The sequence below is a fragment of the Saccopteryx bilineata genome, chromosome 2 (genome assembly GCF_036850765.1).
Source record: "Saccopteryx bilineata isolate mSacBil1 chromosome 2, mSacBil1_pri_phased_curated, whole genome shotgun sequence".
NCBI classification, from domain to species: Eukaryota; Metazoa; Chordata; class Mammalia; order Chiroptera; family Emballonuridae; genus Saccopteryx; species Saccopteryx bilineata.
Genome location: NC_089491.1, coordinates 175,921,059 through 175,947,255, shown reverse-complemented (window position 1 = coordinate 175,947,255; position 26,197 = coordinate 175,921,059). Strand labels below are relative to the sequence as shown.

The following is a 26,197-nucleotide window of genomic DNA, read 5'->3' as shown; positions in this document are numbered from 1 at the left end:
CCCAAGGGAAGACTTCAGCTTGGAACTCTGTGATTGAGTATGCAGCAGGAAGCCCAACAGGACTTTTGTTCACCACTGAGAACTGAGAGGAACAACCGACCATGTGTTCAAGGGAGAGTTGCTGGACGCATCCATGCTGGGTTTACAAAGGGGGGAAAACTAGGCCAACACCTGCCTCCACCTCCAGGCTCCATAAGAGAAGGTGAGTTGATGGACAGAAGTTGTGACAATACCCTCTTTGGGACAGAGCTGCCTGTGACAAGGAGAGGCTGGAACCTTTGTCTCAGGATGGGGGTCACCTGGGGACACCTTTGCAGGCTGGACAAAGGAAGGGAAAGTCGCCAACCAAGCTCCTCTTCCACTGCTGGTGGCACAGGATGTATGGTATTCCCGTGGGCCAAGTAGCGGCTGGGCCAGGTAGCCTGCCCTGAGGGACTGCGCCCCAGAGGGCCGTCTCCTAAGGGAAGGCGGGCCAGCAGTGAGAAAGAGAATGCGGGTAGCTGCACAGGGCACAGGCATCGCTGAGTGCCCCATGGTCAGTGGTGAGTCCACTGGTCACATCAAGGAGATGCTGAGAGGATCGCTGGACAGAGCTGACTTCCAGATGCCTGAAGGAGTGCTCTGACCGCTGATGAGCTAGCACGGCCCCCTCAGAACTGCCCTGGCAAGCAGCCAGGTTGCAGCCCTCTGTGTTTCTTCCCCTCACCCAACCAGGCCCTCAGGACCCAGAAGCAGCAGCCTGGGAAAGGGGGGAGGGGCACAGGGAGGAACAGAACCACTGCCCCTGGGTCCCTGAGCCACACAGGTTAGGTGTGAGCTGAGTGCAGCCCCTGGACAGAGGATCTATGAAGAAAACAAGACTGAAGCTCCTATTTCCACTGGACGGAGTCTTCTCTCAGCAGATCAAATGTCCCACAGGGCCCCTGCCTTGGCCACAGGGGCCTGGTGCAGCCCCTAGAAAGAACCACCGCCTTCTCTTGGCCAGGCCTCTCCATCCTCCTGCCCAGGGAGAGAACATAACCTCGCTGTTTCCTCTCCTACTGCACACACTTGGAAAGGCCCCACCGAGGTGTCTGTTCTGGGTCTGACTGTGTTCAGAGGGCAGGCAGGCCCCTAATTGAGAGGATCAGGGCAGTCATACCCCCCAAGACTATCAGAGAACAAGTTGAGACCAAGACCCTCACCCAGAACAGGGTGTGGGGTGTTGGAGACTGCAAGCTGACAGGGTCTTTGAAATTTAGATTTGTGGGGGACAAAGGGGTGTGGGGGACGGGCAATAAGCTGACAGGGTCCTAGATGCCCACCCCCCACCTCGCCTGCCTGATTAAGTTGCAAAAGGCTAAGCTCTTCCCTAGCTCTGACTGTGTAAGTTGGTAAAGGCAATTTACATGCCCTTCCCCACACCCTCATGTTAGGTGTGAAGGATTGTTCCTATTGTCCTATTCCCCATGTCCCTCAGAGAGACTGGAGGCAGGTTTCTTTTTACCCTTTGTTTTGTGAAGTTAAGATGTTCTGCATGGTGGGGGTTTTCTGCACTTGGGAGGATTCTTGGTTTTCCTGGGAAAAGTGACTTTGTCTCTGAGCTCTCCCTGATTTGTAAATGACTGCTTTACACTATAAAAAGAAAGCTTTTGGGAGTGCAGGTGCTTTTGGTAGGCCATCAGCCACCATAAGACCTCCCAATTCCATCCCTTTTCTCTGTTTATTTTCTAATCCTCCACCATTCCTGGAGACCTACAAAATTATTTGTCGAGCTGGTTCACGACAGCGGGGTGGGGCTCAGGGGGTAAGAAAGGGGAGGGGAGGAGAGAGGCCCATCCCAGATGCGGCTAGGAGCAGGCGGGCAGTCTCGTGGTGCTGGAGTCAGGTCCCATTGTGTCCTCTCCACTCACAAAGCCGGTCTTGCTCCTGGTCCCATCGGAACCAGGCCAGGTCCCAGGGAATGAAATCAGAAGTACGTGCTGCTCACAAAGGCCACCCCTGGGCTGGGGGTTCCTCCTGAGACTTCCGTTTCTTTCTGTGAGTATGCTAACTTCACAGGCCTAGAGGGAGCAAAAAGCCACCCTGGCTGACCAGAAACTGGTCCCATGGCAATGTCCCTCACTGCCCTTTCCCCAATGTAGGGGGACTCTAACCCGATGCCAGTCAGATGTCTGCAGTTCCTCAAAACCCCCCTACTGGTCTCTAAGTGCCAATGACCCAATGGTGAGGTAGAGGATTGGGCTTCTGAGATAGGGGCCGCTGCCCTGGAGTGAGGGTCTTGGGCTGGAGGGAAAGCAGGCCGCTCACCGTGCGTGGGGCCCCTGCTCCAGGTCCTTGATGGTGTCCTTCATGGGCGGGCCACGCATCTCAGGCAGCAGCGCCCAGAGCAGGCCCACCCCAATGGGCAAGCTGCCGTAGATGACCATTGCGATGGCCTCGTGGTAGTGGTCCAGCAGCATCACCAGGGGTGTGAGGATGCCAGCCACCCTCAAGAAGATGGGCACCAGCCCCATGCCTGTCTGCGGATAGGCCAGGACCACCTGGGCGGGCCCAGCCTCAGCCAGCCTCAGCTCCAGACCCTGGCGCCTGCTCAGCACTCTTCCACCGGAGAGCCCAGACCCCTCATTATGGCCCACAGTCCTGCGGGCCTCTAGACTCATGCAGCCCACCCGGCCTTCCTCCTGAGCACTGAGCTCCCGAGTCCAACCCAGTGCTCTGCTGCTGCCACCCCCAGGCCCCGGTCAGCCAGCTGCCCATCTGCTTAGCTCTCTAGTTTCGGGTCGAAGGATGCGCCTGCTGAATACTCCTCCTCCCACCTGAAAGCTCCTTCTGAGCCATTCATTCCTAGCTTTATCCCATTTTCCAGTCCTGACATGGCCAGGGCAAGGCCTACTTCTCTGTCTGTCCTTCCACTAGCCTGGGCTCAGCTTGGGGTTTCGATGACAATTGCAGTGGCCCTGGACCCTACCCCAGAGCCAGCCTCGGAAGCTCTCTGTGGAACGGCGGTGAGGGCGGGGGAGCAGAGGAGCTGGTTTGCACCGCGGCCCTCACCGGATGACCATGGGGAAGAGCTCAGCAGAGTAGACATAGCTGATCGTAAAGCCAGAAGCTGTGGCGAACTTTCCTATGACGGCCAGCACAGTGCTCACTATGGGCAGATCTGGGGAAGGGTGCTCGTCAGCCACATGGAGGGCAGACAGCCCCACCACCTGGGTGCTGCTCCCTGCCCTGTGCACCCAAATTCCTCACCCCTTCTGTACCCGAATCCAGGGCAGAGCCAGTCCTGCTGCCTGCTGGGACGAAGATGATGGTGATACACATGAGGCCACCCAGGACCAGAGTCCCCAGCTGGCTCCACCGGCGGCCGAACCACTGCATCATGAAGGTGCTGGAGCAGCGCGCCGGCACCGCGACAATTCCGAAGATCAGCTCATCAGGTAGATGTCCACGCCGAAGTCCCCCACCTGGAGGCTCAGGCCAAAGTACCCGAGACTGTCCACAAACCTACAAAGTATCCACGGGTCCCTGTCACTTCTGGGTGATGAGACACCATCACACTCAGAGTCTGACTTGGCCAGACGTCACAACAGGAGGACAGCAGCACAGCCAGGGAGAGACCCCGTTATTCCTACAGAGTCCAGCCCAGCCAGAGAGCCGCCATCCCTCATCCCCCTGCACACACAGGGATGGGGCAGCCCTTGGCTCAGGCCTCAGGGCGGCGCATGGGTTCCAGTGCCCTCACCAGACGCAGAAGAGAATCAGGGCCACCTTCCGAAGCTGGGGGTGTCTGAACAGATCCAGGGCATTCCCTGAGGGGTCTGTCTCTTCTAGGACCAGCTGGGAGGATGATGCCGAGTAAGGGGCCAGCAGAATGGTCTGTGTGGGTCAGCTTAGGGACAAGCAGGGTCCCCTGCCTCAAGTCCCTGGCTCAGGAGCTCTGGAGAGAGTTTCTGCCTATTGACTGGGGCCACCTTCTGGATCAGTTGTTTAGCCTCCTCCACCCTCCCCCGAGCCAGGAACCACCAGGCAGATCCTGGCAGAGCCCTGGAGGTCAGGAATGGCTATGACTGCGGGGCATGGGGTCCTGGAGCCTCCCCAGCCCCCCAGGAGCGGTTCCAGTGCACACTGAATCCCTATCAGGCTCCCTCTCCCAGATGCGTCCCTGAGTGTCCCACAAGGGGAATGGGAGTGCCACACTCCAAGCCCACAGGAGCACAGCTCACCCAGGGTGGCTGCCCTGGGCAGTAGCTCCTCACCAGAGGTAGAAGAGCAGCAAGACGGGTGCAGTACCAGCGATCTGGAAGAGGCTCCAGTTACAGTCGCCATAGGCATGTCCCGTGAGGGCCATCGGCCTGAGATCAAAGCTGGACTGGCATAGGACCAGGGCCTGCGTCCTCCGTGAGGGCCCCACCCACTCTGCAACTGTGAGCACAGGGGCTGAGACCAGGCTGGACCCACCCCTCTGACTCTCCTGAGAGACAGGGTCAGGGCCTCAGTGCCAGCCCAGGAAGCGCAGGTGTGACTAGGTTAGGTGTGGGTACCTGACAGGCCCCCTCAGGCAGTCTGGGGAATGAGGCCAATCCCCAAGGCCTCTCCCGTGGCTGAAGACTTCAGTGCCAGATACTCACGTAGGGCGACATTGGTCATGTATATCCAGAGACAGCAATAGCCACAGCAAAGCGCATGACCATGTAGAGATCAAAGCTGGGCACAAAGGCTGTGCTCAGGCCAGAGGGCAAAGAACAGCAGCTGTAGCAGGATGTTGGCTTTGCGACCAATCCTAAAGCAAAAAGGGGACAGGTCCAGGAAGGGGTCTCTGTGGGGAGGACGCAAGGGACACCCAGCGCTGCCCTGGGCTCTCTGTGTGAGGCAGGACCCAGGGCCCTATCCTGAGAGCCCAGGTGAGGGCGCCTTCGGCCCTGTGCCAGACGCCTAGAGCATGCTGGGGAAGGGATGAACCGGTCAAGGTTCTTACCAGTCAGTGAGGGACCCGAAGATGACAGTGCCAGCGAGGAGCCCAGCCATGTACACTGACTGCGAGGTCTCCTTCAGGTACTTCCGATCACAAACGAGGTTGAACTGAGGCAGACACGGGCACATGTGAGTCTAGGGGCAGCTGGGGCAAGACCTTCATCATCTAGGCTACCCACTACAGACTCCTCGGGCGATGCCCTCGGCTCCCACACTGTGTGCTGCAGTGTCCCAAGGAATCAGAATGACCTTATGGGGCATGGCATGATATTTAAATACTGAAGGGGAAAAAACCCAACAATACTTAAATTCACATCAGCATGCTATCACACGAACTACCAGCTCAGCACAGTTGTTTCAACATGAGATCACATGTGTTCCTTTCTGTGGTGTCTTCTCTACGGGAAGCTGTGTTTCTGGCCGTTGCCGTGAAAAAAAAGCAAGCACAATGAGAAAATCAATGTGGGTGAGAAAATGAGGGTGGCGGTGTTCAAGGGTTGAGACAATTTGCCATTTCCAACAGACACACATCTGTATATATTCAAGAATCTTTGTTTCTTTTAAGGGCTATTAAATTGTTAGGATACAAATACTTATGTTGTTTTCAGGGTCAAAAATTAATATGTAACACGGTTACCTATTTCTTTTGGCCTGGAGATGTCATGGCAAATTTCTGAGGCACTGGGAATGCAGTTTGGGGACCTCGGACAAAAGACCCCTGACTCTTCCTCACAGCCTGGACAGCAAAATCCCCTGAAATTCTCATCGTTCTCAGGCAATCAGATTATTATTATTATTATTATTATTATTATTATGTGACAGAGACAGAGAGAGACAGACAGAGAAACAGACAGACTGGAAGGGAGAGAGATGAGAAGCATCAATTCTTTGTTGTGGCACCTTAGTTTCTCAGTAATTGCTTTCTCATATATGTGCCTTGACGGGGGGGAGTGGGGGGGGGACTACAGCAGACAGAGTGACCCCTTGCTCAAGCCAGGGACCTTGGGTTTAAGCTGATGAGCCCTGATCAAACCAGATGAGCCCGCGCTCAAACTGCGACCTCGGGGTCTCAAACCTGGGTCCTCTGAGTCCCACTCCAATGCTCTATCTACTGCACCACCATCTGGTTAGGCATCAGGCAATCAGATTATTAAGGGACCTCACATACGCCTTGAGGAAGGAGGTGTGGAGGCCACCTGGTGGGGACGGAGGGGAAACGCACCTGGAGAAGTGCAAAGAGAACGTTGACAGCCTGGGAAACCCCTGGGAGAAATATTCGTGTCAACAGAACTCTGTGCACAGGTCTACTGCATGTGCCCACACAGTGAGTTCACGAGATCACCCCTAACCCCACTTGTTCGTGGCCCCTCAGGGAGTTGTGACCCCTGCACGCAGCTCAGCTGCATACACAAATGTTTGTGGGGACCATGACATGTGAGCTGTCCTCCAGAGGTCATAGAGATAGCTTCACAACAATGACTAAGGAATGCCTTTTCAGTGCTTAATCTGTGTTGGGCCCTATGACCAGGTCTTTACATAAGATCTCATATGATTCTGACAACAATCCTTGACTTATTACTATTCCCTTAAGAAAAGAGAGTTAGGCAACTAATCCTAAATCCCACAGAAGGATGTCCGTGGTGTTCAGACATTTCTGCCTCCCCTGACGAGGATGAGACTGAGGGAAAGCTAGAATAGGTTTGCTGCCTGACTGAATGACTGACTGATCAACCAATCCCTACAGCGAGCCTACAAGCCAATCCCCGTCAGTTACAGAGCACCCTGGGGAGCAAAGCAGGGCAGGACTGGACATAAATGTCCCACCCAATTCTTTCCAGTTAGGTGTTCGTTTAGCAGCCGCAGATCACCTGTGTAGTTCGATGCTATTTAGAATAAATGATAACAAATAAGAGCCTGCTGCCGCCGCCTCTGCAGCCAAAACTGAGGGACCGTGTGTGTCTTCAAGCCTGTTAGCCAATCCATCAGTGTCTTATTTTCCAATGTACAAAATGGCGGTAAAATATACTCCACAGTATCGCCTGGTGGGATTCAAGGAATTAAATCACCTAACACTCTGCACAGTAGCATCCTAGGAAGCTCTCAGTGAATGTTAGTTCAGCTGAGGGTGCACAACCCATGTGCTCATGAAACTCACAGCTGGTGACAGATTTCTTAGACACAAGGGCTATAGTGATCTGGAGGCGTGGGTGCCAAGCCACTGGATGACTCCAATCCTGGCATTCCTGCTCAGTGACTGCTGCTCACTCCCTCCCTGTAGTTCATATACCTCTTATCAAATCATCATTCTAACCCCATGAAGGCTTATCATTTCCACTGTGCAGGAGCAAAGACTGTGGCTTGGAGACATGCCAAGATGTACGTACCCAAACTCATGTGGTCGTGTCACGGAGATGAAACAGGCTCCCCCTTAGGATGCCAGCCATCCACCTCCTCTGCCCGAACACCCATGGGGGAGGGGATGGTTCTGTCTGGGACCTGCCACGGTGACCCACAGAATTCTGCCCCCCTTCTTGGAGCACACCCCATCACATTGCCTCCCCTGTTCCAAAACCTTGAGTGGCTCCCTTTGGTCTCTCGAAATAATCCCAAATTCCTCACCAGTGTATCTAAGACCTTTGAGTAGGTGGCCTTTGCCTATGTCCCAACCGCTTTTGTATGTTGGCACTCCTCAGACATGCCAGGCATGTTCACACCTCCAGACCCTAGAGCTGGCTGCTCTGTCTGCTTCCCTTTCCCTCCTAACTCAGCCCATCATTGGTCCCGGGACAGAGCACCCTGTTGTCGCTATTCAGAATTTCACCATTTCTATTACCAAGGACGGGCACCCAGGAAATGTTAGACAGGTATGATGAGAAGGAGAAATAAACTCCATCCTTCAAGAACACACAGCCAACATGGAAAACCTGCTCAGGAGAGACAAGATGGCGCTGGAGCAGGCGGATGTACCAACATCTACCTCCCAGAACCAAAGTGGATTAAAAACTAATTTTAAGAACTATCATCTGGAAAAACCAACTTTGGACTAAACTAAGAGGACTCTTCAACCAAGGAACACTGAAGAAGCCACACCAAGACTGGTAGGAAAAGCGGAAACGTGGAGAGGGCTGCCCAGCTCCCCAGAGTGAACGGCAGCAGGGAGAGACTCGTGTGGTGGGAAGTGAGTTTAGCAGAGAGGGGAAAGGGTCCTGAGCCCCAGGAACAAAGCCCCAGCCTGCAGCCCCAGAGCCCAGAAGAGGCGTAAGGACAGTATTTAGCTGGAAACAAGTCAGGATACTGTTTGTGAGAAAGAGTCTGATTTCTCAGACCCAGGATCCTTCTTAAAGGGGCCACGCAGAACATCTCTCTCACAACCACTCACCCGGGGCTCCTGGGGATGGGGGGAGAGAGGAGAGGACCAGAGTAACAGGAAGAGCGTGTAATCTAGGAGGCACAGGGAGAAACATTTTGGGAGATAGCCACCCTAACCCCTGGGACGAGTCACTCCCCAAAGCTGAAGTGAATATTTCCACTGGAAACAGTAATACCAGCAAAGGGAAGCAGGAGAGCAGCCAAACAAGCTCCCCCATGGCACTCAGAGCAGAGTCGCATAGAAGGAGGGAACTTTTGGGTTTACAGTAGTGAGTCTTAGGGTCCGAGCTGCAACACCCCCACCCACGCGGCTGAGGGTGCGCCGGAGGGCGGGCGGCAGTGGGAGACAAAAGCGCGGTTCTGCTGGCAGGGGCAGAAGCCAGCTGGCCACCACTGGGCTCAGGTGTGAGCTGAATCTTGCCCGGCTGGAAAGAAGGGGGCATGCAAAAGCAGTCAAGCTCAGCTGCCGGCAGCCTGTAATCCAGCCTGTGGGAGAAGGGCGGGAACCCCGGAAAGGGTGGAGACCAGCCCCTGAGAAAGGGCAGATGAGCACAGCCTTGCCCCGCCCATGAAACCCAGGCTTATGGTCTGACTTGGTAGCTGGCTCCTCCCGCAGGTGTGGAGCCAAAAGCCCAGAAGAGGCAGAGTTCCGCTACTGAGCTGAGCTTGGGCACGCAGTCCTGCCCGGTGGTAGAGCCAAGGCTAGCAGCTGTACCTTGAGTGGGTTCCTCCTGCAAGGGCAGGGCGAAAGCCTGGAAACAGGCGGAGACCCGCAGCTGAGCAAAGGTGCTCGCCAGTGCCCTTAGGACCTAGCATAATGTCACACACAGGGGCGGGGTAAAGGCCAAGGCCACCAACGCTTGTGCACCTGAGCACGTGAACACAGCCACTCCCATGAAGAGAAAATGGGGAGGCAGAGAAATACAACACAAATAAACCAAGAGAAATCCCCAGAAAAGGACCTAAGTGAATCAGATATAACCAAATTACCAGATGCAGAGTTTAAAATAATGATTGTTAGGATGCTCAAAGATATTAGAACAACCATAGATGGCCATTACAAAAATCTAAATAAAGAGATAACAAATATAAAAAAGGACATTGAAATAATATAAAAGAATCAGTCAGAAATGACAAATACAATATCTGAAATAAAGAATACAATGGAAGGAATTAAAAGCAGGATGGATGAAGCAGAGAATCGAATCAGCGAGTTAGAGGACACGATAAATAAAGGCACAGAAGCAGAGCAGAAAAAACAAAAGAGACTCAAAAAGTCTGAGGAAACTCTAAGAGAGCTCTGTGACAACATGAAGAGAAATAACATCCGCATCATAGGAGTTCCTGAAGAAGAAGAGAAAGAACAAGGGATAGAGACTTTGTTCAAACATATCATAGCAGAAAACTTCCCCCAATTAAGGCAGGAAAACATTTCACATGTTCAGGAAGCACAGAGAACTCCATTAAGAAGAAACCCAAAGAAACCAACACCAAGACACATCATAATTAAAATAGCAAAGCTAAATGATAAAGAGAAAATATTAAAAGCTGCTAGAGCAAAAAAGACTATCACCTACAAAGGAGCCCCCATAAGGATGACTTCTGACTTCTCAACAGAAACACTTGAGGCCAGAAGGGAATGGCAAGAAATATTCAAAGTAATGCAGAACAAGAACCTACAACCAAGACTACTTTATCCAGCAAGGCTATCATTTAAAATTGAAGGAGAAATAAAAAGCTTTACAGACAAAAAAAAAAAAAAAAAACTCAAGGAATTCACTGCAACCAAACCAAGCTGCAAGAAATGCTAAGGGACCTGTTGTAAACAGATCAAAGGAAAAAAAGAATATAGCAAAAGAGGAATACAGTTTTAAAGAAAAAAAATGGCAATAAACAATTACATATCAGTAATAACCTTAAATGTTAATGGATTAAATGATCCAATCAAGAGACATAGGGTAGCTGCATGGATAAGAAAACAGGACCCATACATATACTGTCTACAAGAGACACACCTTAAATCAAAAGATGCACACAGACTGAAGATAAAAGGATGGAAAAAAATATTTCACGCAAATGGAAATGAAAAAAAAGCTGGGGTAGCAATACTTATATCAGACAAAATGGACTTTAAAACAAAGACCATACTTAGAGATAAAGAAGGTCACTACATAATGATAAAGGGAGCCATCCAAAAGGAAGATATAACCATTATAAATATCTACGCACCTAATATAGGAGCACCTAAATATATAAAGCAGACTTTGATGGACTTAAAGGGCGAGATCAACAGCAATACTATAATAGTAGGGGATTTCAATACCCCATTAACATCATTAGCTAGATCCTCAAAAAAGAAAATTAACAAAGAAACAGCAGACTTAAAGGACATATTAGATCAACTCGATTTAATAGGTATCTTCAGAACCTTTCACCCTAAAACAGCAGAATATATATTCTTTTCAAGTGCTCATGGTACATTCTCTAGAATAGACCACATGTTAGGGCATAAAAGCGGTCTCAACAAATTTAAGAAGATTGAAATCATATCGAGCACTTTCTCTGATCACAATGGCATTAAACTAGAAATCAATCACAATAGAAAAATTGAAAAACATTCAAACACTTGGAAACTAAATAGCATGTTATTAAATAACGAATGGGTTAACATTGAGATCAAAGAAATTAAAAAATTCCTAGAAACAAACGATAATGAGCATACATCAACTCAAAATTTATGGAACACAGCAAAAGCAGTCCTGAGAGGGAAGTTTATAGCATTACAGGCATATCTCAAGAAGCTAGAAAAAGCTCAAATAAACAACTTAACCCTGCATCTAAAAGAACAGCAAGTAAAGCCCAGAGCTAGTAGAAGGAAGGAAATAATAAAGATCAGAGCAGAAATAAATGACATAGAGGCTAAAGAAACAATACAGAGGATTAATGAAACCAGGAGATGATTCTTTGAAAAAGTAAACAAGATCAATGAACCTTTAACGAGACTCACCAAGAAAAAAAGAGAGAGAGGACTCAAATAAATAAAATTAGAAATGAGAGTGGAGAAATAACAACTGACACAACAGAAATACAAAATATTATAAGAAAATACTATGAAGAACTGTATGCCAAAAAACTAGACAACCTAGATGAAATGGACAAATTCCTTGAATCATATAATCTTCCAAAAATCAATCTGGAAGAATCAGAAAACCTAAACAGACCAATTACAACAAATGAGATTGAAACAGCTATCAAAAAACTCCCAAAAAAGAAAAGTCCTGGGCCTGATGGCTTCACAACGGAATTCTACCAAATATTCAAAGAAGAACTAACTCCTATTTCAAAAAATTCAAGAGGAAGGAAGACTTCCAAACTTTTTTTATGAAGCGATCATAATTCTGATTCCAAAACCAGGCAAAGACAACACAAAGAAAGAAAATTATAGGCCAATATCTCTGATGAATATAGATGCAAAAATCCTCAACAAAATATTAGCAAACCGGATCCAACAATATATAGAAAAAATCATACACCATGATCAAGTGGGATTTATTCTGGGGAGGCAAGGCTGGTACAATATTCATAAATCAATCAATGTGATTCATCACATAAACAAAAAGAAGGAGAAAAAACATATGATAATTTCAATAGATGCAGAAAAAGCATTTGATAAAATCCAGCACCCATTCATGATCAAAACTCTCAGCAAAGTGGGAATACAGGGAACATACCTCAACATGATAAAAGCCATCTATGAGAAACCCACAGCCAACATCATACTCAATGGGCAAAGATTAAAAGCAATACCCTTAAGATCAGGAACAAGGCAGGGGTGCCCCCTTTCACCACTCTTATTTAACATGGTCCTGGAAGTCCTAGCAACAGCAATCAGACAAGAAGAAGAAATAAAAGGCATTCAAGTTGGAAAAGAAGAAGTAAAACTATCATTATTTGCAGATGATATGATATTGTATATAGAAAACCCTAACGTCTCAGTCAAAAAGCTACTGGACCTGATAAATGAATTCAGCAAAGTGGCAGGATATAAAATCAATACTCAGAAATCAGAGGCATTTTTATACACCAACAATGAACAGTCAGAAAAAGAAATTAAGGAAACAATCCCCTTCACAAGTACAACCAAAAAAATAAAGTACCTAGGAATAAACTTAACCAAGGAGACTAAAGACTTGTACTCGGAAAATTACAAAGCATTGATAAAAGAAATCAAGGAAGATACAAAGAAGTGGAAGCATATACCATCCTCATGGTTAGGAAGAATAAACATAATTAAAATGTCTATATTACCCAAAGCAATCTATAAATTCAATGCAATACCAATTAAAATACCAATGATATACTTCAAAGATATAGACCACATATTCCAAAAATTTATATGGAACCAAAAGAAAACACGAATAGCCTCAGCAATCTTAAAAAAGAAGAATAAAGTGGGAGGTATCACACTTTCTGATCTCAAGTTATACTACAAGGCCGTTGTACTCAAAACAGCCTGGTACTGGCATAAGAACAGGCACATACATCAATGGAACAGAACAGAAAACCCAGAAATAAACCCACAGTTCTATGGACAACTGATATTTGACAAAAGAGGTAAGGAAATATAATGGAGTAAAGACAGCCTCTTTAATAAATGGTGTTGGGAAAATTGGACAGCTACCTGCAAAAAAATGAAACTAGATCACTAGCTTACACCACTCACAAAAATAAACTCAATATGGATAAAAGACTTAAATGTAAGCCGTGAAACCATAAGCATCTTAGAAGAAAACATAGGCAGTAAGCTCTTGGACATCTCTCGGAGCAATATATTTGCTGATTTATCTCCACGGGGAAGTGAAATAAAAGACAGGATAAACAAATGGGACTATATCAAACTAAAAAGCTTTTGCACAGCTAAAGACAACAAGAACAGAACAAAAAGACAAACTACACAATGGGAGAACATATTTGACAATACGTCTGATAAGGGGTTAATAACCAAAATTTATAAAGAACTTGTAAATCTCAACACCAGGAAGACAAACAACCCAATCCAAAAATGGGCAAAAGAGATGAATAGACACTTCTCCAAAGAGGACATACAGATGGCCAATAGGCATATGAAAAAATGCTCAACATCACTAATCATTAGAGAAATGCAAATTAAAACCACAATGAGATATAACCTCACACCAGTCAGAATGGTGCTTATCAACAAAACAACACAGAATAAGTGCTGGCGAGGATGTGGAGAAAAGGGAACCCTCCTGCACTGCTGGTGGGAATGCAGACTGGTGCAGCCACTGTGGAAAACAGTATGGAGATTCCTCAAAAAACTGAAAATCGAACTGCCTTTTGACCCAGGTATCCCACTTTTAGGAATATACCCCAAGGACACCGTAGAAAGGCTCCAAAAGGAGAAATGCACCCCCATGTTTGTGTGTTTGTGGCAGCATTGTTCACAATAGCGAAGATCTAGAAACAGCCCAAGTGTCCGTCAGAGGACGAGTGGATTAAAAAGCTTTGGTACATATATACTATGGAATACTACTCAGCCATAAGAAATGATGACACCGGATCATTTACAATAACATGGATGGACCTTGATAACATTATACGGAGTGAAATAAGTAAATCAGAAAAAAAACTAAGAACTATATGAATCCATACATAGAAGGGACATAAAAATGAGACTCAGAGACATGAACAAGAATGTGATGGCAACAGGGGTGGGTGGTGGGTGTAGGGGGGATAAGGTGAAGAAGGAGAGAGGGGTTGGGAGAGGGGAGGGACACAAAGAAAACCAGATAGAAGGTGACAGAAGACAATTTAACTTTGGGGGAGGGGTATACAGCACAATCAAATGTCAAAATAATCTAGAGATGTTTTCTCTCAACATATGTACCCTGATTTATCAATGTTACTGCATTAAATTTAATAAATAAGTTTAAAAAAATAAATAAATAAAGTTATTGACCATTAAAAAAGACTGCTGTCTTAGGGACAAATGCTGATGAACTATTTCAGCAGTCCCTCCTTCTTCAAAGACTTGTATGTCAACATAGAGCTCCATGTTTCATAGGACATACTCAAGCTCACTCCATGCTCCCTGGAGCTATAGCAGAAGGGAATGCCCCCCTTTTTTTTTCTTTTCTTTTCTTTTCTTTTTTTTTTGTTGTTGTTGTTGTGTTTTTTCTTTTATTTATTTATTTATTTTTTGTATTTTTCTGAAGATGGAAATGGGGAGGCAGTCAGACAGACTCCCGCATGCACCTGACCGGGATCCGCCTGGCGTGCCTACGGGGAGGAATGCTCTGCTCATCTGGGGTGTTGCTCTGTTGCAACCAGAGCCATTCTAGTGCCTGAGGCAGAGGCCATGGGGCCATCCTTAGTGCCCGGGGGGGGGGGGCTTTGCTCTGGTGAAGCCTTGGCTGCAGGAGGGGAAGAGAGAGACAGAGAGGAAGGAGAGGGGGAGGGGTAGAGAAGTAGATGGGCGCTTCTTCTGCGTGCTCTGACTGGGAATCAAACCCAGGAACCTTACACACCAGGCCAATGCTCTACCACTGAGCCAACCGGCCAGGGCCTAGGAATGCCCTTGTTGATCAAGCTACCCAAAAGAAAATTATATGGAGCAACCATGACAGACCGAGCAAGTCAGTCTCATACTATTCATCACCAGAACGCTGCAGCCCGGTATAAACAGTTTCAACTTTCCCGGGAAGCAGCACGGCAGATTGGGAAATCCTGTCTAAGGGGTCCTATACTGCCCCTTCATTTGGAGTTAACCCTCAAGGACCCCTACCAGGACAACTTTGGCAGATGGATGTTACTCATATACCTTCATTTGGCAAACAGTCACATTACAGTAGATACATATTCCGAATCTATAGTAACCTCTATCAGAACAGGAGAGGCTGCTAAGCGTGTTATAGCTCATTGTCTGTATGCATTGTTCTATTATTGGATTTCCTAAACTGGCTAAACTGAAAATGCTCCTGCATATGGAGCAAAAGCATTTACTGTATTTTGTCATGCTTACAATCTTTAAAGTTAAAGTATTGTTAAAGTGTACTCAGCAAACATTTTAAGGTCAATTAAAAAAAATTTTAAAGGGGGTAGTCATATCTTGGAACTCCTATGGGTCTACCATATCATGCTTTTTACTTAAAAAAAATTTACATTTCTTTTGAATGCTGATGAACAGGAGACACCAAATCTTTTTTGCCTGCAAACTACTACCTTCTTTATTAGATCCAGCTAATAACACTGTTTTGTCTTTTTCCAAATAGCTCCAGATATATGGAAAAGATTTATATAGGCGGATGGGGATCCTCAAACCCCTCAGCGAGATCTTCTGAGCATGGCCTTTAAGATATCAAGAGGCAGAAAAAGCCCAATAGAGATCAGGGGCTTTTAGGCTACCAGCTTTTAGGATACACCCTTAAAGGCTCCAATGCCCCAAAGGGGTCTCACAGGATGCCATCTGGATCCTGCTTCAATAGTGGAAAGGAAGGTCATTGAGCTAAAGCCTGCCAGGCTTACATGCCTCTGCTGTGAGGAAACAGGGACACTGGAAGGTAGGCTTCCCCCTTGCTCCTCTAAGGGAGGGTTCAGTCTCTTCCAGCCCTGCTCCAGCCACCTATGACCTAACCTTGCCCAGAATGCTGGAGTTTGCCACTGAAGGCTGAAGGTGCCCAGGGCTGTCACCCCCATCTACGACACTGTGCACGAGCCTAGGGTATTTCTTCCAAAAAGCAGTCGCAGAGCTCCAGGGAAGAGTAACCTGGTCTCATCTCTCCAGGCAGAGGAAAACAGAAGCTCCATATCTACGCATGCTGCAAATGGCTTTTCCAGTCTACCTGAATCATTACCAGCTAGAAGCAGTGGTCATTGGGACTTGGACATGAGCTGCAAAGTATAGAATGGTGACAACAATTCCAGTGCCATGAGGACTTTTCCTGGATGTGGACTTTTCTGGACTCCTGCTCCCTGTGACAGCTCCTAACAGACTGAACTGTGGTTGGGTTGCATTTTTCAGGGATTTGGCATGGTGATGGGGCCAACTTGGACTTGGTGAACATGTTAAGGACACTACTCTTTTATGGATTCTTGCTGTATTGGCCAAGAGTTTGCTTAAAGGCTTTTAATCACTGTAAAAAAAAATAGAAGACTGGATAAAGAAGATGGGGCACATATACACCATGGTATACTATTCAGCTAGAAGAAATGATGACATCAGATCACTTACAGCAGAATGGTGGAATCTTGATAACAGTATGCGGAGTGAAATAAGTGAATCAGAAAAAAACAAGAACTGCAGGATTCCATACATTGGTGGGACATAAAAACGAGACTAAGAGACACGGACAGGAGTGGGGTGGTTACGGGGGGTGGGGGGAGGGAAGGAGGGAGAGGGGGAGGGGGAAGGGGAGAGGTACAAAGAAAACTGGATAGAGGGTGACGGAGGACGATCTCTCTTTGGGTGATGGGTATGCAACAGAACTAAATGACAAGATAACCTGGAAATGTTTTCTTTGAATATATGTACCCTGATTTATTGATGTCACCCCATTATAATAAAATTTTATTTATTAAAAAAAACCCTGCTCTTTTCTTCTCGAGTGAGGATTGTCTGTATTTCAGTTTGAATATGAAGATGTGGCTATAAGAAGGAAACTTGATGTCGGCTCAGAGAGGATCCTCTGTCAGTGCCACTCAGCCCCTCCTCGCAGACAGAAACAGAGGCGGGGATCTCACACCAGGGTCGCTCTTTTCGGGAACCGAGGTAGAGGTTTCATGTGGTGCAGGGCCCAAAGCACCAAATCGTTACCTCCCCTGGGATTCACAATCCTTGGCAGGAGTGGGGTGGGAGGGAGTAGGTCAGAGAAGGGCAAGAAGTCCACGGCCCAAACCCACAGCTGGCACACTGGAGGATGGTGACTGAGGAGAGACAAAGAGCCCCTAAATCCTCAGGGCATCCTCGTCGAGTGCCCATACGCCTGCCCTCGCTGACTCCAGACACACCAAGTCCCTGCTGCTTCCCGGGCATGTCGCCTGCTTCCTGCTGCTGCCTTTCCTATGCTGTCCTGTGGGCCTAGGAACTCCCTCTCTCTCTGTCTTCATTCTTCTGGTCCTGGGGCCCAGCTCACATAGCGGTGTCTACCGTCTCCTCTTCAGGAGGAAGCAACTTCCAGCCTAGCGTCCACCCCGCCCCTCCTCCCCATATGAGGAACCCAGATCTCCCCTGCCCATCAGGGGGAGTCACAGAAAGGGAGCAGGGGGCCCCCGCCTCTCACTGTTCCCTGTACAGTTAATACTTGGGGGCCTTTGGTTGAACAGAATACACAAACAGTCCTGCACAGGCTGTGAACGACGGGTAGGTGGCTTCCAGCAATCTGGATGTTTTCCTGGGCTGCTGTAAGGGGGGTGGTATTAGGCCAGGCTGGCAGAGTTCACAAGCATTGTAGAGGCAGGCACCGCCCCCCCCCCCAGCTCTGAGGCCAGTGAAGGCTGGATGCTGAGAGGCCAGGGAGAGTCAGACTGGGCTAGGTTGGCCTAGATCCAGAGGCTGGAGAGCTCACAGGTCCCTTCTCTCCCTGTGGGGTGGAACGCGGTGACAAGATGAAGACAATAAAATGTATTTTCAGACGGCCAAGGTCCTAGAGACTGGTTTATTGTCACACGTTAAAAGCGAAATGTTTGCTTTCTGTTAAAACATTATCCTCTGAGAGCTCCTAGGAAAGAATAACGTTTTTACCCATGAGGGTAAAAAGAAATGTTTAATCTCTGTACTCCAGATGGCCCTCTCCACAAGACTTGGGACCTGTCACCATAAAGGCAGGCGCTGCACAGCCCCTCTCGAGAATGCCCATGGTCCCACTCCTGCAGGGAACGGGGCAGCAGGAGCCATGCAAGTCCCACTCCACGGCCAGCCTATGAGGCCACCCTGGCAAAGTCCTGGCTCCACTGCAAGCCTCCTCCCACCATCAGGGGTCTAGATCTTCTCCGAGGGTCTGTTCCACCGGAGCCGGCTGGAGGGAGAAATCTCACTGCTTCTCTGTCTGGGTGCCTCCAAGAGAATGAATGAACAAGAGCAAATGATCAGTGTTCAGCAGGACAAGCCCTAGAGTCATGGGCAGTCCTAGAGACCAGTGCTAGAGGTGGAGATGGAGAGAGAGAAGCTAAAAGGTAGGAAGGCTGGCCCTGGCCGGTTGGCTCAGTGGTAGAGCGTTGGCCTGGCATGCAGAAGTCCCGGGTTCGATTCCCGGCCAGGGCACACAGGAGAAGCACCCATCTGCTTCTCCACTCCTCCCCCTATCCTTCCTCTCTGTCTCTCTCTTCCCCTCTCGCAGCCGAGGCTCCATTGGCGCAAAGTTTGCCTGGGCGCTGAGGATGGCTCTATGGCCTTTGCCTCAGAGGCTAGAATGGCTCTGGTTGCAACAGAGCGATGCCCCAGATGGGCAGAGCATTGCCCCCTGGTGGGCATGCCGGGTGGATCCCAGTTGGGTGCATGCGGGAGTCTGTCTGACTGCCTCCCAGTTTCTGGTTTCAGAAAAATACAAAAAAAAAAAAGGTAGGAAGGCCAAGTCAAGTGAACAGAAAGGTAGCTGTGTGGACAGGGAAAGAGCACTAGAGAGGGAGAACACAGGGAGGTCGGGAAGGAGGCATCCACGCAGCACAGACTGAATGAAACACAGAGTTAAATGGACAGACAGATGACAACATGGAAAGGCATCAAGACAGAAAAACAGGAGGAGACAGGAAGGAAGGCAGAAGGACAGACAAAGGGACAGGCAAAGATGAATGGACAGACAAGCAAGAAAGCCCAGGAGAGAAAATGGATAGAGAGGTAGACGGGCCTAGAGGCGGAGGACAAAGAGAAGCAGGATGACTGGCAAAAGGACAAACAGGTGTAACAGTGGTCACAGTCATTTGGGCACAGGGGCGAGACCAAGGCAGCGACCCCAGTGACTTCCAGCAGAGCATAAGGCAGAGGGACTGACAGACCTCAAACAAGGGGACAGCCCAAAAAGGCAGCCTACCTCTTCTTTAGGGACAGAGGCCTGCCTTCAGAATAGTCCCAGCCCCTGTCACAAGGCTGTGTCTCATTGAAGCGGTGCGCAAGGATGTCCTCCAGTCTGGCGTTGTCAGGGGGCAGCCGGAACATGATGCAGGGTCCAGGGTTGCTTGCGTCATCCAGAGGCACAGTCAGGGACAGCTACTCAGTATCACTCAGGTTCAAGGTGTGGTTCTTGATCCAGGCCACTGAACAGTAGTGAGTCTCTCATCCAGGACCATGAAGACCTGGCCAAACATGTAGAAGGCATGCAGGAAGTTGGAGACACTCAGCAGCACCAACAGCTGTAGCTGGAAGCGACCTATTTCAGCCAGGACCTGGGAAAATTGGTCACTACATCCTCAGCCTGAGGCCAGCAGAGCGCTGTGACTCTTGGCCCTGTGTTACCTGCTCTCCTTGGCTGTGGTAACAGCTGCATTAATGTTTAAACCAGCTCCACTTTCACACTGCAGCTCCCTGTCAAGGAGAGACATGATGAAATAAACAGTCCGCTCTGTCTTGCAGAATGGCTGGTGTTTAACTGACTATTTGATCGACAGGGGCATCACAAGAACGAAGAAAACCTCAGGCCCAGCACACAGGACAGAGCTTTACCAAACATTATAAAGGACACAACACACCCCCTTCCCCTCCCCCTGTCATCTTAACATAACTCAAATTCTGAGAGTCATTTTGATACCCAAAGGAACAGCGGAGTCCCTTCTAGCAACAGCCCATGTTAAGCCAAGGAGGACGAGTCAGGAGAGGTGGAGGGACCCAGCCTGTATATATACTATTAACTCCACGCAAGGACCACCTTAGCCCAGGGGTCGGCAAACTCATTAGTCAACAGAGCCAAATATCAACAGTACAACGACTGAAATTTCTTTTGAGAGCCAAATTTTTAAATCTTAAACTATATAGGTAGGTACATTGTTATTAACTAGGATACTCCTAAGCTGGCCTTTGCTATAAACGTCCTCAAAATTATTTTGCCACCAACCCAAAATAATTATAATTCTTAAATTGATGACAAAAACACCTGTAGGATTTGCAGCTGGTTGGAAAAATACAGGTAACTTTATGCTTTGAGTAGGTACTTTTGTCACCTGAGTGCGATTTGCGGACGCGGCTAGCACTAACCACTGCACATGAGACTGCTGACTGACTGGCTCACTCAACTCGTGCATGAATCATGCACGCCTCCCCCGCGCTGTGTATCCCCGCTGCCTGCTCATCTCCTGTCTCCCTACCAAACCACACATGGTACTTTGTGGAAGAGCCACACTCAAGGGGCCAAAGAGCCGCATGTGGCTGGTGAGCTGCGCTTTACCGACCACTGCCCTAAGCAACTGAATACTTCACACACACACACACACACACACACACACACACACACACACACACACACACACGAAGAGTTTTAAACTGGGAGGAGCGTGGAAACTCTGAGCAGGATGCCCAGCAATGGCAGTGGCATCTCACCCTGCAGTTTCTGACAGGCCATAAAACTGTCAAGTTCAACAGAGACAGAGAGCAACAGGCCCTATGAAAAGTCATGGCTAGGGAGGCGCGTTTTCCGCCAGGAATCCAGGGAGTACGGTGCCCAGATTTCCTTCCTCCACTTCTGTGGTCTTTCTGTCCAGTCACAAGGGAAGTGGGATGTGTGGCCACAGGACCCAGAACCAACAGGGACACTCTCCAGAATTCAGCGCAAGTGTCCATGAGAGCTGGCCCCTTGGAAGCCACAGACCCTAGACAAGGGGTCCCCAAACTACAGCCCGCGGGCCACATGCGGCCCCCTGAGGCCATTTATCTGGCCCCCACTGCACTTCTGGAAGGGGCTCCTCTTTCATTGGTGGTCAGTGAGAGGAGCGTAGTTCCCATTTAAATACTGGTCAGTTTGTTGATTTAAATTTACTTGTTCTTTATTTTAAATATTATATTTGTTCCCGTTTTGTTTTATTTTTTTACTTTAAAATAAGATATGTGCAGTGTGCATAGGAATTTGTTCATAGTTTTTTTTTTATAGTCCAGCCCTCCAATGGTCTGAGGGACAGTGAACTGGCCCCCTGTGTAAAAGGTTTGGGGACCCCTTCCCTAGACATAAGCTATAGCAGGGGTCAGGAACCTTTTTGGCTGAGAGAGCCATGAACACCACATATTTTAAAATGTAATTCCATGAGAGCCATATAATGACCCGTGTACGTTACACATTATCCAATAAAAATTTGGTGTTGTCCCGGAGGACAGCTGTGATTGGCTCCAGCCACCCACAACCATGAACATGATCGGTAGGAAATGAATGGATTGTAATACATGAGAATGTTTTATATTTTTAATGTTATTATTATTTTTATTAAAGATTTGTCTGCGAGCCAGATGCAGCCATCATGGTTCGCAAGTCATAGGTTCCCGACCCCTGTGCTAGAGCATTATGCTGCTAAGCCAAGGTTGTGGGTTTAATCCCTGGAGAGAGCATATACAAGAGTCAACAAATGAATGCAGAAATAAGGGGATCAACAAATCAATGTTTCTCTCTCTCTAAAACACAATAAAATCTCTCTTTCTCTAAAAAACAATAAAATATTCTTAATTAAAAAAATGTTCACACAAAATCTTTTACACAGTGTTCATAGCAGCATTATTCAAAATAGCCAAAAAGCGAAGGAAAATACCCCTAATCTATCAGCTAATGAATGAGTAATTTCAATATAACATATGCATACCATGAAATAATATTCATCAATAAAAAGAAATAAAGTATTAGTGTATGTTAAAATATGGATAAAACTTGAAAATGTAAGTGAAAGTTATTCACAAAAGACCCTGGCCAGTTAGCTCAGTGGTAGAGTGTCGGCCTGGCGTGCAGGAGTCCCAGGTTCGATTTCCGGCCAGGGCACACAGGAGAAGTGCCCATCTGCTTCTCCACCCCTCCCCCTCTCCTTCCTCTCTGTCTCTCTCTTCCCTTCCTGCAGCCAAGGTTCCATTGGAGAAAAGTTGGCCCTGGGCACTGGGGATGGCTCCATGGCCTCCACCTCAGGCTCTAGAATGGCTCCAGTTACAATCGCCCCCCCAGTGGGCTTACTGGGTGGATCCCTGTCAGGGCACATGCGGGAGTCTGTTTCTCGGCCTCCCTGCTTCTCACTTCAGGAAAATACAAAAAAAAAAAAAAAAAAAAAAGGGCAGTATAATCAGATAATTCTGTTTATATGGTATGTGCAGAACAAGTAAATTCATAAAGAACTGAGTGGTTGGCAGGGCCTTGGAGAGATGAGAGGGTTGAGGAGTAATGGGGTTTCTTTGGGGGTGATAGGAGTATTCTAAAAGTGTGGCAGTGATTGCACAACTCTATGAATATACTAAAATAACACTGCACACTTTAAATATATTAATTGTATCTCAATAAAGTAGTTATGAAGAAGGAGGAGAAGGGTAAGGACAGAGAAAGAAAGATTCCTGCCTATTCTAGACCTTCTAAAACTTAAGACAATTAGGGTATGCATCCTAAGCTCAGATTTTTCCTCCTTGTCTTTGAGGGCTGGGTGGGAGCAGGTTGCTGGGATAATTAGCCCTTCTGCCAATGCCCCAGTGGCTCCAGCCTCCATTTTCCCTCTGAACAGTTGTGTCATCTGAGAATGGCAAAGGACTGTATCTACCATCATCTCTGTCAACTGAGGGTGGGGGCAGGATTCTGACTTTGGCCTCCAGTGTATGAATTACTTTGATAGAACATGACTTTTTTCTTCCCTTTGACCAAAAGTGGATCTAGACCAGTGTTTCCCAACCTTTTTTGTGCCATGCCCCACCTTAACCTTTCAAAAATTTTTATGTCCCCCCCACATGTAACATACATAATTTTTAACATTAAAAAATTGATTTGTTCACTTTGCTTTTGCATTGACAAGAGTTTTATTTGTTCCTTGAAGTTGCATATTTAATATATTTAGTTTTTCAAAGATAGCAGCTAAATAACTCACAAATGCTTTACCATCTATTGTTAACAGATACTTCATTTCAGGTTTGTCGCTTAAAAAATCACTAAGAGTATCAAACAGTTCCATAAATCTTTTCAAACAGTTTCCTTTAGATAGCTATCTTACTTCAGTATGAAGTAAAAGTCTCACATGGCCTTCATTTTGTTCTTCACAAAATAGCTTGAAAAGATGCTCACATTTGGCACTAGCTTTAATAGCATTAACACACTTTATTACTGTATGTAATACTTCATTCAGAACAGGCGAGATGTTTTTAGCTACCAAGTTTTCCCTATGAATAACACAATGCACAAGAATCATTTCTGGATTCGCATCTTTCATCAATTTTAAGCAGCCATTTTTCTTGCCCATCATATTGGGAGCACCATCTGCAGCACAAGATGTTATATCTTTCATTGGTATATCATTGACATCTAAGTAGTTTTTTAGCTTATTATATATATCTTTGGAGGTAGTGGTGCTTTCTAATCTTTTACAGAACAACATTTCTTCAGCAAAATGTCCTTTATCAATATATCTTACATAAGTTATCAATACTGCCTCACTGTCTCTCAAAGTTGATTCATCCATTTGCAAGGAGAATTTTCTTGTTTTCAGCTTTTCAATAAGTTGTTTTTCAATATCCTCACTCATTTCGTCTATTCTTCTGCTAACAGTATTGTCACTGAGTGGCATAGCTTTTACATCTTTGTCATCTTTTTCAAGAACCGTTTTAAGAAATGCTGATATTGACGGTTTTATTAAATTCTCTCCTATTGTGTGATTTTCTCCAGTTTTAGCGACGAATAAAGAAATTTGATAACTAGCCTTAAGAACACGATAATTAGTTGAAGTATGAGCAGTAAATAGAGACTTTAATGTTGTTCTTTTTTCAAATTTTTTCTTTAAAGTTTTAAAGTAACTCAAATCTGAATTAATATGAGCACTATGTTTCGCCTTCAAATGCACCTCAAGACGACCTCGTTTCATTGATTCGTTGGTCAAGCATTGCTGGCATAAAAGACAAAAAGGAATCCGCTCATCGTGAACAGCGGGTATGAACCCAAATTTTAAATATTCCTCTGAATATTGACGAGTTTTTTTCTTGCTTGCACCATTTATTTTACTATGGGCTATAAGAAATAAAAAGAAGATCAATTAAAAACTAATATTAAAATGTGTTAAAATATATTCAATGTGACATAGAGTAAATGTATACTAAAAATTCATATTTATTTAAATGTATAGAACACATTTACTACACTACCACCGCAAATCAAAAGGTATCTATATTTTTTCCACTTGACAAAATTTTCTGGAAAGTTATGCTTCTAAAATTAAAATTGTCATGCATGCACTATTATAGCCCCAATAATATTTATAAAATATTATTGCTTTCTAGCCCCGATGCAAGAAGTACTTAATAAAGAGTTTAATATTGATAAAAATAAAATCAAATACTTACCAATTATATCTATACAATATATATGTATATTTATTACAACAGTTTTGACTGACACTTATTTCAAATTACCACCAACTGAATGATGTGAAACACTACAGTTGTGATGGGCCAACTAGGTGAGAATAACTGCGTTGTTTAGCGAGTTTTTAAAACGTCCGGGGTTCCGCGCGGCAGACGGCACGCTCAGCGATGAACCCAGGACGAAGTTTACTTGACGAGGCCAATCACCCAGTTGATATTTTGGTCTCGTCAAATGAAATTATACTTAATAATTATTTACCGCAATTATTTAAAAATTGCATTTTTTGTTAAATTTGGCACCGATATCTAGCATTGCATTTAAATGGCCCGGGGCGAAAGAATTAAAGTCGTGTCGAGTCCATTTTCAAATTGCTCCCCTTAACTATTGAATTGCCCCCCTGTGGGGCGTGGGCCCCACGTTGGGAAACACCGATCTAGACAGTCCTGTGTACAAAATTTGCATAATCCTTGCTTTAGTATTATCTTGCTATAGTTGTAAATGGCCACATTTGAACTTCCCACAAGATGGCAGTATTGTCATACTCACATACTAAGTGTTGGCACTAAGGTAATGGAATAAAATGCGTTCTAGTTTTCTGCCCCTCTTAAAACATATCAGCTTGAGTTTTATTTGAATTAATGAATATAAAATAACTACTAAACTTTATTTAAAGGGACATAACTATGATTATTTAGAATTAAACAACCTTTTTTTCTCTTTTTTACAGAGACAGAGAGTCAGAGAGAGGGATAGATAGGGACAGACAGACAGGAATGGAGAGAGATGAGAAGTATCAATCATCAGTTTTTCGTTGCGACACCTTAGTTGTTCATTGATTGCTTTCTCATATGTGCCTTGACCGTGGGCCTTCAGCAGACCAAGTAACCCCTTGCTCCAGCCAGTGACCTTGGGTCCAAGCTGGTGAGCTTTTGTTCAAACCAAATGAGCCCGCGCTCAAGCTGGCGACCTCGGGGTCTCGAACCTGGGTTCTTCCGCATCCCAGTCTGATGCTCTATCCACTGCACCACCTCCTGGTCAGGCTAAACAACCTTTCTTTACTAAACCTTCTTATTGGCTCACAGATCTGGACTTAAATTCTGGCTCTACCACCTATTAGCTGTGTGATCTTCACTTCTGTGTGCTTAATTTTCTCAATTGTGGGAACCACTGAGTCATTGTGGGGAGTATATGAGTACTTAGGACTGCCGGAGAATGATACATGTGCACATGCTTAACAAATGATAACCATTAACTCAGTGGCTCTCAACTCTGGTGCTCACTGGCACCTCCAGGGGAATTGCTAAAACCTATCCATTGCCAATGTAAATCAAAACCATAATGAGATATCAATT

The 26,197-nt window shown here is 46.5% G+C and overlaps 1 pseudogene; it reads right to left on the bottom strand.

The window, feature by feature from the left end:
- Positions 1-394: 394 nt before the first annotated feature.
- Positions 395-19,875, bottom strand: LOC136322383 (solute carrier family 22 member 13-like; annotated as a pseudogene).
- Positions 19,876-26,197: the final 6,322 nt, after the last annotated feature.